The following is an 8,578-nucleotide window of genomic DNA, read 5'->3' as shown; positions in this document are numbered from 1 at the left end:
GTGAAGACACGTAACATATGCCCGAGTCTTTCCTTCTCTGGACTAAAAAGCAAGTTTGCTCAGGTGACAAGCAAACTCATCCCAACCTTAAACTCATCCCAACCTTGACTTGTCTCGCTAGATGCCCGCCAATGAACTGTGTCTCTCGTCGACCATGATATCCAAAACTACACTCATAATTGCAGCCATGTTCTGACAGTGCAGAGCATACCAAAACGATCACCATCCTGGATCCAGACCTGCACATTCTAGAAATGCAACCTAAATTTATGTCCTTTTAGAAACTTCTCCTCAGACCGTTGACTCATATTGAGCTTAAAATAAACTAGAACCACTAAATCTTCTCTCTCAAAAGTGCTTTAACCTATCTTTTTACTTTTGTGGATTATTTTCTGAAACCAAGTGAAAGAAGTTACATGGAACCAGATTTATTCATTGTGGCCCATCATTGCTTTTTTTTTTTTTTTTTTTGAAAAAACAATATGTGAACAAATATTTTCTATATTGCTCAGGGTTGGGTCATTTACAAATTAGATAAGCTTGCCTCTTTGACTTTATTTAAATTCTTGATTAAAATGTTGACTAGGATTGGGCCAAGGACAAAAAAACAAAAAACAAAAAACAAAAACACCTCCCTTCAGAAGACCAGGGATTTTTTTCTGGGTAAGAGCCTTCAGCCAACTATGAATCCGCCCACGGCTACACTGTCCAACCCACCTCTCTCCATCTGGTCTCCATCATGAGAAATTTGTTAAACTCCTGAGCTGACCTAATTAATGCATTAATGATACTGTCCCTTAGCATTGGAGAAAGGCCTGACCAACAGACATGGGACAGGTTCATTTTGTGGAAGTGGTGAGAGGGGTTAGCAGAATGGACCCTGCAGAGGGAAGATCAGACCAGTGGTGAGGCCCTGAATCTTTCAAGAGTTGGAAGCTCTGGAAGGGTGATTGGAGGAAATTTGAACACAAGGGCATCCCATTCACCGATTGCCCAGGCAGGTCTTGTCAGAAATATATACTAGATCTAACCACTCGGCATGTGGTTGGCTAGTCCTTCACGCTGGTACAAGCCCAGTGCTACAAAGGCAGCCTTTCCTGGCCAGAACCAGAGTCAACATGCCCCCACTGTGAGGATTTCTGATGCATTTTAAGACTTCGCTAAGCCCTAGAGTCTTTGAACTTGGGTAGATGGGAAATAGTACTCAACATCCTTATAAGCTGGGGTGTGGGGCTCAGCTGAGCACATTTCCGGGGAAGGTTTTACAGGACCCACGATGTGGCAAAAGGGTCAGAGCTCTGATGGGGGAGTCAAGCAGCGTAGGGACCCCCCAGGGAAGTACTCTGAGAGATTATTGAGCTCAGAGAAGCTGGCTAGAGCTTCCACGGGGACTTCACATCACTGGAATTTGGATTGACGTGTGGGTGTTTATAACTTTCACGTGAAACATCTATGAAAAGATAGGATCTTGGGTTTCTGTTCATTTCAAAGGACTGTTGTAACAAACTACCCCAAACTAGATGACTTAGAATAGTAGAAATTTATTTTGTCCCAGTCTGGAGGCAGAAGTCTGGAACCATGGTATTTGCAGGGCCACACTTCCTTCCGAGACCCTGCAACTGAATCCCTTCCATGCCTCTCTCCTAACTGCCAGTGACTGTGGACAATCCTTGTCATTCCTTGGCTTGTAGTCACATCAATCCCATCTCTGCCTTCATGTCACCTGCTCCTCTTCATGTCTTCTCCTCCTCTGTCTGTTTTAAATTTCTCTCTGCCCTTCCAGTATAAGGACACTGGTCATCTGATTTGGGCCCACCAACTGATCCAGGATGATCTTACGTCAAGATTCTTAAGACAATTTTATCTGCAAAAATCCTTTTTCCAAATCAGTAACACTCACAAGTCCTAGGGACTAGGACACAGACATGTCTTTTGGGAGGCTACTATTCAACCCTTTGTAAGAATCCGTCTCAACTTTTCTTTTGATGGTAACCAAACACTCTCTCACCTTGACCAGGAGCAGTGCTTTTGCTGTCAAAAGTCATCAAAAGTTGCAGCTAGAAATGAGCAGTATGTTACTACCACCATTATGGAAACATAGCACAATGTTTGCTGGGATCTGGAGAAAGAGCATACACACATGCACATGCACACACACACACACATGCACACAAAGGATACATTTTATTTTAAGCCCCCAACATCAAACACAATCTTACTCTCTATCACCATCTAGAGTAACAATAAGTACAATTTGGGGGTGTGTGTGTGCATTATGTGATTTTTTTAAAATTTTTTTTATGTTTTATTTTATTTTTGAGACAGAGAGAGACAGAGCATGAGTGGGGGAGGGTTAGAGAGAGAGGGAGACACAGAATCCGAAGCAGGCTCCAGGCTCTGAGCTGTCAGTGTCAGCACAGAGCCTGACGTGGGACTCAAACTCACAGACGCTGAGATCGCGACCTGGGCCGAAGTCGGAAGCTCAACCGACTGAGCCACCCAGGCACCCCGTGCCTTATGTGTTTTAAGAAGTCCTTTTTTTTAAGAAGTCATTTGATCAGGACCCATTACTATTTCTCTTTGTTGCTTTCGCTTGTATCTAGTCGTAGGATACGCGCCTTCTTTTTATGCTCAGATCACTGCCTTCTTCCCCAGTTGCGCTTGACTTTTCCTGCACCAACCCTGGGTCTTTAGTAGCCAGCAAGGAGGTGATTCAGGGGCCTCTTCCTGCTGGGGCTGACCTGACTCTGTTTACCATGCTCGCCCCATTCCTACCAGCTGCTCTCGCCTATTACCGTAATCCCCAAGTGGCTGCTGCTGGTCCGAAGGCCACTTGAGGACCCTGGAGAGGAGGTCAGGGAGCATGATAGTGATAGTTGCATAGGGCCATGGCCTGAGCAGTTTTGAGCCCAACTCGTTCATTCATCATTCATTCAAGCAGATGTCCCTGAGCACCTGTTCTGGGCAAGGCGCCATTCTAGGTCCCAGGGGATGGGGGAATGTAAAGATGGCCCCTGCCTCAAAGCACTTAAAGCACTGTCACAACATCCCATCTTTCAGACTGAGAGTTTGAATCCAAAGCAAGGAAGAAAAAGTCACGTCACCTGGAGCGCTGTAAACGCCCCACCCCTTTGGTTCTTTACAAGCAGGATTCACACATCTCTTCCCGTGAGAATTCCTGTCGTCACCCCAGTGAGGCTGGAGGCCGCTGAGAGTTTTCAGAGGAAGAAGCAGAGGGTACGGGCCGTTACGATTTGCCCAGGTTTCCCAGATGGTGAGTGGCACAGCTGGGGTCTGAGTCCAGGATCCCTCCGTGGAGGCTGGGGCTCTTTTCACTCTGCTCTGACTTTGTCTTCATTTTCTCCTGCCTCGTCTCTGAGCCCTTCTCTTTTCTCCTCCCAGTGCTCCTGGGACCCTGTGGCCTTCGTGGGCTCCCTCGGCCTTCCCACCCTCAGCATCCAGGAGCTTCTCAGTTCTCTAGTTTGATAAGTTATGCTAATGCGTGAACATAGGTCAAACACAGCAAATTTCCAATCCTATTTTAAGCTTCGGGCAGATGAGGTTCTAATGGAAAATGAATACAATGACTATTTAATGGACAGGCTGGCTGAGGATAAACGACTTTCAGCAGTATGCAAACATTTATCCAGCACCTATCATCTTGGAGGAAATGAGCTAGGGAGTTCATGGGAGGGGACCGGGCAGTCACTTCCCCAGTGCCATGGCACAGAAAGCTTGGAGTTGGGGGCCAGCTGGAGCTCTGTGTGAGTCCTTGCTGTGAGACGCTGGGCAAGTGACAAGCTCTTTGAGCTTAGTGTTCTGTGAAACAGAGATAAAAATATCTACTCACAAGGTTCTCGTGAGGATTCGACAGGCTAGTTAGACGTGACGTGCAGGTGTTAGGAGTTTAAATGTTTAATATGTTTGTTCCCCGCCTTCTCAGAGAGCTTACGTTCCAGCTGGGGCCATAAGGTCATTACCGTGAGTTGAGTAAGAGGTTAACTACACGCCAACAGTCTCGCCCTTCCTGAACCTCGCAAGAGAGCTACTTGCTTTGGGGACATGTAAAAGGACAGAACACACGTGGGAAGACAGAGCACAGGTAAGAGAGCATGGTGTAGATGAGGAAATGCAGGTACAAGTAAGATGTAGGACAGGCGAGAGGGCAGGTGAGGCGCGCAGGCGAGGGTTCGGTGAGGAGGGCAAGGGCCCAAGGCTGTGGCCTGGCAGGTAGGGTCCAGGTCCTGGGGGCTCCAGGTATACCTTACCTTGGGCGGCATAGCCCCAGTCTGCCTCTGTTTCCTCTTCCGTCTCTGTCACTATCTCCCTATCTGCATTTCTCTTATAAGTGTATCTGTCATTAGCCTTGAACCCCGCTCTAAATCCAGGATGATCTGAGATCCTTAACTTAATTACGTCTGCAGAGGTCCTTTTCCAAGGCCTGACAAGTGCCCCAGATCTCATTCTTAAATCTCACTGAAGCTTGCTATGGGAATTTAAAATGGTACGGCCACTATGGTAGTTTCTTAAAAAGTTAAACATATGCCTACCACTTAATCCGGCCATTCCATTTCTACGAATTTACCTAAGAGAAAAGAAACCAGATTTCCACATAAAGACTTGTACACAATATTCATAGCAGCTTTATTTGTAACAGTCAAAAATTGGAAATAACCCAGATGTCCAGCAGGCGAATGGATAAACACATTGTAGGGTATCCACACAATGGAATCCTACTTAGCAATCCAAAGGAATGGACTACACTGCAACATGGATGAGTCTTAAGGTAATTTTATTAAGTGAAAGAAGCAAAACAAAAAATGAATATATACCGGATTGATTCTGTTTAATAATAAACTCTAGAAAATGCAAACTGATCTATAGTGACAGAAAGCAGATCAATGGTTCCTTACGGATGAGAGAGGTTGGAGGGAGAGGGCAGAGAGACTGCAAAGGGACACAAGGGAGCATTTAGGTGTCATGGATATGTTCACTACCTTGATCATGGTGATATTTATACATGTGTCCAAACTTAACACGTCGCACGATTTAAATATCTGCAGTTCATGGTATACCAATTACACCCCAATAAAACTACTTCTAAAAAGCCCACCAAAGAATTTTAATTAAGGTAAAGACATGGCCAGATTTTCAAAGACCTTCCAGTTGTACGGAAATGGAGAAGACACTAGAGACAGGAAAACAGCCTAAGGCCTAATTACATATATAGTTAGGTAAGAGAGGAAGTGCTGACTCATTCAATTTAATTGCTGTGTAGTATTCTTGTGGAAATATACCACAATCCATGTATTTGCCCATTTGAAGGATATTTAGATTGTTTCTAATTGTTTATTGTTACAAAAATGCCTTATTGAATAGTATTGTAAGTTTCTCCAAGTACTCACAGGAATAGTGTCTCCAATGAAATACCTACAGGTGCAATTATTGAGTCAGAGTACAAGTGCCTTGAAGTTGACTAAATGTTGCCAAATTGCTCTCTCCAAAGTCATTGCAAAAATATTCGCTCCCGTCAGAATTTTATGAAAGTTTCCATTGTTCCACATTCTCATCGACACTTGGCTTTACCAAAATGTGAACGATTTTATGGCTGTAAAATGGTACCTAATCTTTCGAAAGTGCATTTCCAGAATTATTAGGTTGCATATCTTATGACTCTTGGTCACTGAGCTTTCCTCTTCTGTGAATTCTGTACATATCTTTTGGTTGCTTTTCCAGTGGGCCACTCGCCCCATTTTTACTGACTTGTAGTTTGCCTTATATTCTTGTATTCTAATCCTGTATGCTGTACCCTTTGCAAAAGTCTCCCAATCCGTGGCCTATCTTTTCACGTTGTTTTATGGTGCCCTTTGTTATATGATGTGTTTATTTCCTAGTGCTTCTGTAACAAATTACCACAATGTCAGTGGCCCAAAACAACACATTTATTACCTTATAGTCTAGAGGTTAGAAGTCCCAAATGGCTTTCACTTGGCTAAAATCAACAAGTGGGCAGGGCTGTATGCCTCCTGTAGTCTCTAGGGGCGAAATCAGTTTCCTTGCCTTTCCTAGCTTCTAGAACCCACTTCTTGGCTTGTGGCCCCTTCCTCCATCTTCAAAGCTGACCACATAGAGCCTTCAAATCTCTCCCTCATTTTGACACTCCTATGTCCCTCTTATAAGGACCTAGGGTCAATCCAATTTATTAAATAGTTCACTTACCCTGCTAATCTGCTATTCCATCTTTGCTGTATAGCAAGCTTTCATAAATGCATGGGTTTATTTCTGGGCTCTCTATTCTGTTCTTTCAATTATTTACTCCCTTGCTTCTCAAAGTGTGTTCCAGGGACCAAAAGCATCAGCATCCCCTGGTTAGCTTGCTTGGAATGCAGAATTTCAAGCTGCATCCCATACTTTCTCAATTAGGAGCTGCCCTTAACAAGATCCCCAGGAGATTCCTATGAGCAGGAAAGGTTAAGAAGCACTAGTCGACCAGTGCTTTTAAAATCTTAGTTACTTCCTTTCAGGCATTGATATCTGGTAACTCAAGTTCTCTTCTTTGCTCTTCATCATGTCAAATTCGTAGTTTGGGGAAGATTGGGAAATTTTATAATAATCGAAGTTAATTCAGGAGCTTGTCATATATAACTTATTTGGGGCTCCTTTTATGTCCTGAGTGTCTCCATAGAGGTTTTGTACATCCTTTTGAAGCCCCAAAGTCAGGTTTTTGTCCACATGAGGGTAACTCTGAGCCTCTGGCTGGGCAGGCTGTGTCTGTATTACAGTCCCTCGCTGCGAGTTTGGTTCCCTGGGGTAGTGGTCGGGCTGTACCTGCCCCCAGCTGACCAATTCCCACTGGGCACCGGCGGAGAGGGAGCTTCAGGAAGTGGAGCTCATACGCAGCGTCTGGCTGTCTGGGGCACCTGGGCAGGCGTTCAGCACTCTTTGGACTGTGGGTCCTCACCCTGACGTACTCCACCCCCCGTTTAGAAAGTCTGGCGCGATCACAGGCTGTTCTAGGCAGTGGATTTCCGGGGTAGTATACAGAGAAGGACCGAGCCGACAGATGGGTCTTGGTTGCCCTAGCGAACAGAGAGAAGAGGGCTGGGTTCTTCAACCCCCCATCTTGCTTCTCCACATGGCTTCTGCCATTGGCCCTCTTCCTCCCAACCCCAGCATCCTAAGCCCCAGAAAGTTTGGAGGCCCATGGAGGTGCCAGTTTCCCCCTCCCAGGGCCCTAACATGGGAAGCATGGGAGCAAGTCCAGTACTTATATGAGGAATTGCAGAATCCTGCTAAGTTTCCAGACTGGCTGAAAGCTCTGATGTAGGCCCCAGTGTAGTCCCCACGGTGGGGCAGAAACCGAAGCAGGATCAAAAAGTCCTTAAGAAATCTAGGCTTGCCCAATGCTCTAGCAGCTCCGAGGCTCTGAGGATATCTTGAAGCTGGTTTCTGTAGGCCACTCTGTATCAGGCTCTTTGCCGTTGCTAAGGGATGAAGCCCCATTCAAAGGCAGCACCGATTGGAGAGGAATAGAATCAAAACACTCACTGTATAGATACACCAAGGAGACAGAAGGGAAAAAATGAAGGAATCTGGTCCCGGAGGAGAGCTTTGCACCTGTTGCTGGAGCTCTGGGTCATCAGAGCTGCAAAAGTACTCCACCAGTGGTTGTGAGGGCACCCCAGGAACTGACAGTGACGGATTGCCAACTGCCAAGAAGCTGGAAGAGTTGAAGGCACAGGACCCAGGTGACCAGAACTTCAACAGCAGAATAGTCCAGAGGGGGTGAGAGTTCTTTGCTAGCAACAGCAACTTCCCGTACAGAGTTTAAGCTGGAGCCTAGCTTGGGGAGATGTCATGTGAAGTGTAGCTAAGTTGAGCAAATCTGTTTGGAGCTGCTTGGATTTCTGTGTACGGATTATACACCTTGAGACAAGAGGAAACCGTGAGCCTGGAATGTGAGACAATAGAGCTACTTGGATTTGAATGTGACAAAGAGCAGTGAACCTCACAGGGCAAAGGCTCAGGGGTACAGGGGTCAGGGTGAATAACAGACTGGGTAGATTCCAGAATCCTGGAGCGTTGCTCTGGGTCTGACCCATGTGGATCTCTGGTACTCATCATTCTTGCTTGGACTCTCTGTATGTTGAAACCAGGTGGTGTTGCATATATTATTAGAACTTTCGGTGGTACTTACAATATATGTTTGAGAGGAAAGGAAAAGTTTGCCTTCTGACCTCACTCCTTTTTTCAAAGTTTTTATTGTAATTTCAGTTAGTGCACAATGTTACATTAGCTTCAGGTGTGCAATATAGTGAGTGATTCGACAATTTCAGACATCACCCAGTGCTGACGTCACCACAGGCACACTCCTTAATCCCCATCACCTACTTAACACACCCTACTTACCCCCTCCTCTTTGGCAACCATCAGTTCTCTATAATTAAGAATCTGCTTCTTGATTTCTTTCTCTCTCTCTTTCTTTTTTCCCTTTGCTTGTTTTGTTTCTTAAATTCCACACGAGTGAAATCATATGGTATTTGTCTTTCTCTGATTGATGTATTTCGCTTAGCATTAT

The 8,578-nt window shown here is 45.3% G+C and overlaps 1 pseudogene; it reads left to right on the top strand.

The window, feature by feature from the left end:
• The first annotated feature begins 6,732 nt into the window (after positions 1-6,732).
• Positions 6,733-7,938, top strand: LOC125171684 (neugrin-like; annotated as a pseudogene).
• The last annotated feature ends 640 nt before the right edge of the window (positions 7,939-8,578 follow it).

The sequence above is a fragment of the Prionailurus viverrinus genome, chromosome C1 (assembly GCF_022837055.1).
Source record: "Prionailurus viverrinus isolate Anna chromosome C1, UM_Priviv_1.0, whole genome shotgun sequence".
Taxonomy (NCBI): Eukaryota; Metazoa; Chordata; class Mammalia; order Carnivora; family Felidae; genus Prionailurus; species Prionailurus viverrinus.
Note: the sequence above shows the minus strand (reverse complement) of the source record. Positions and strands in the feature narration are given on the sequence as shown.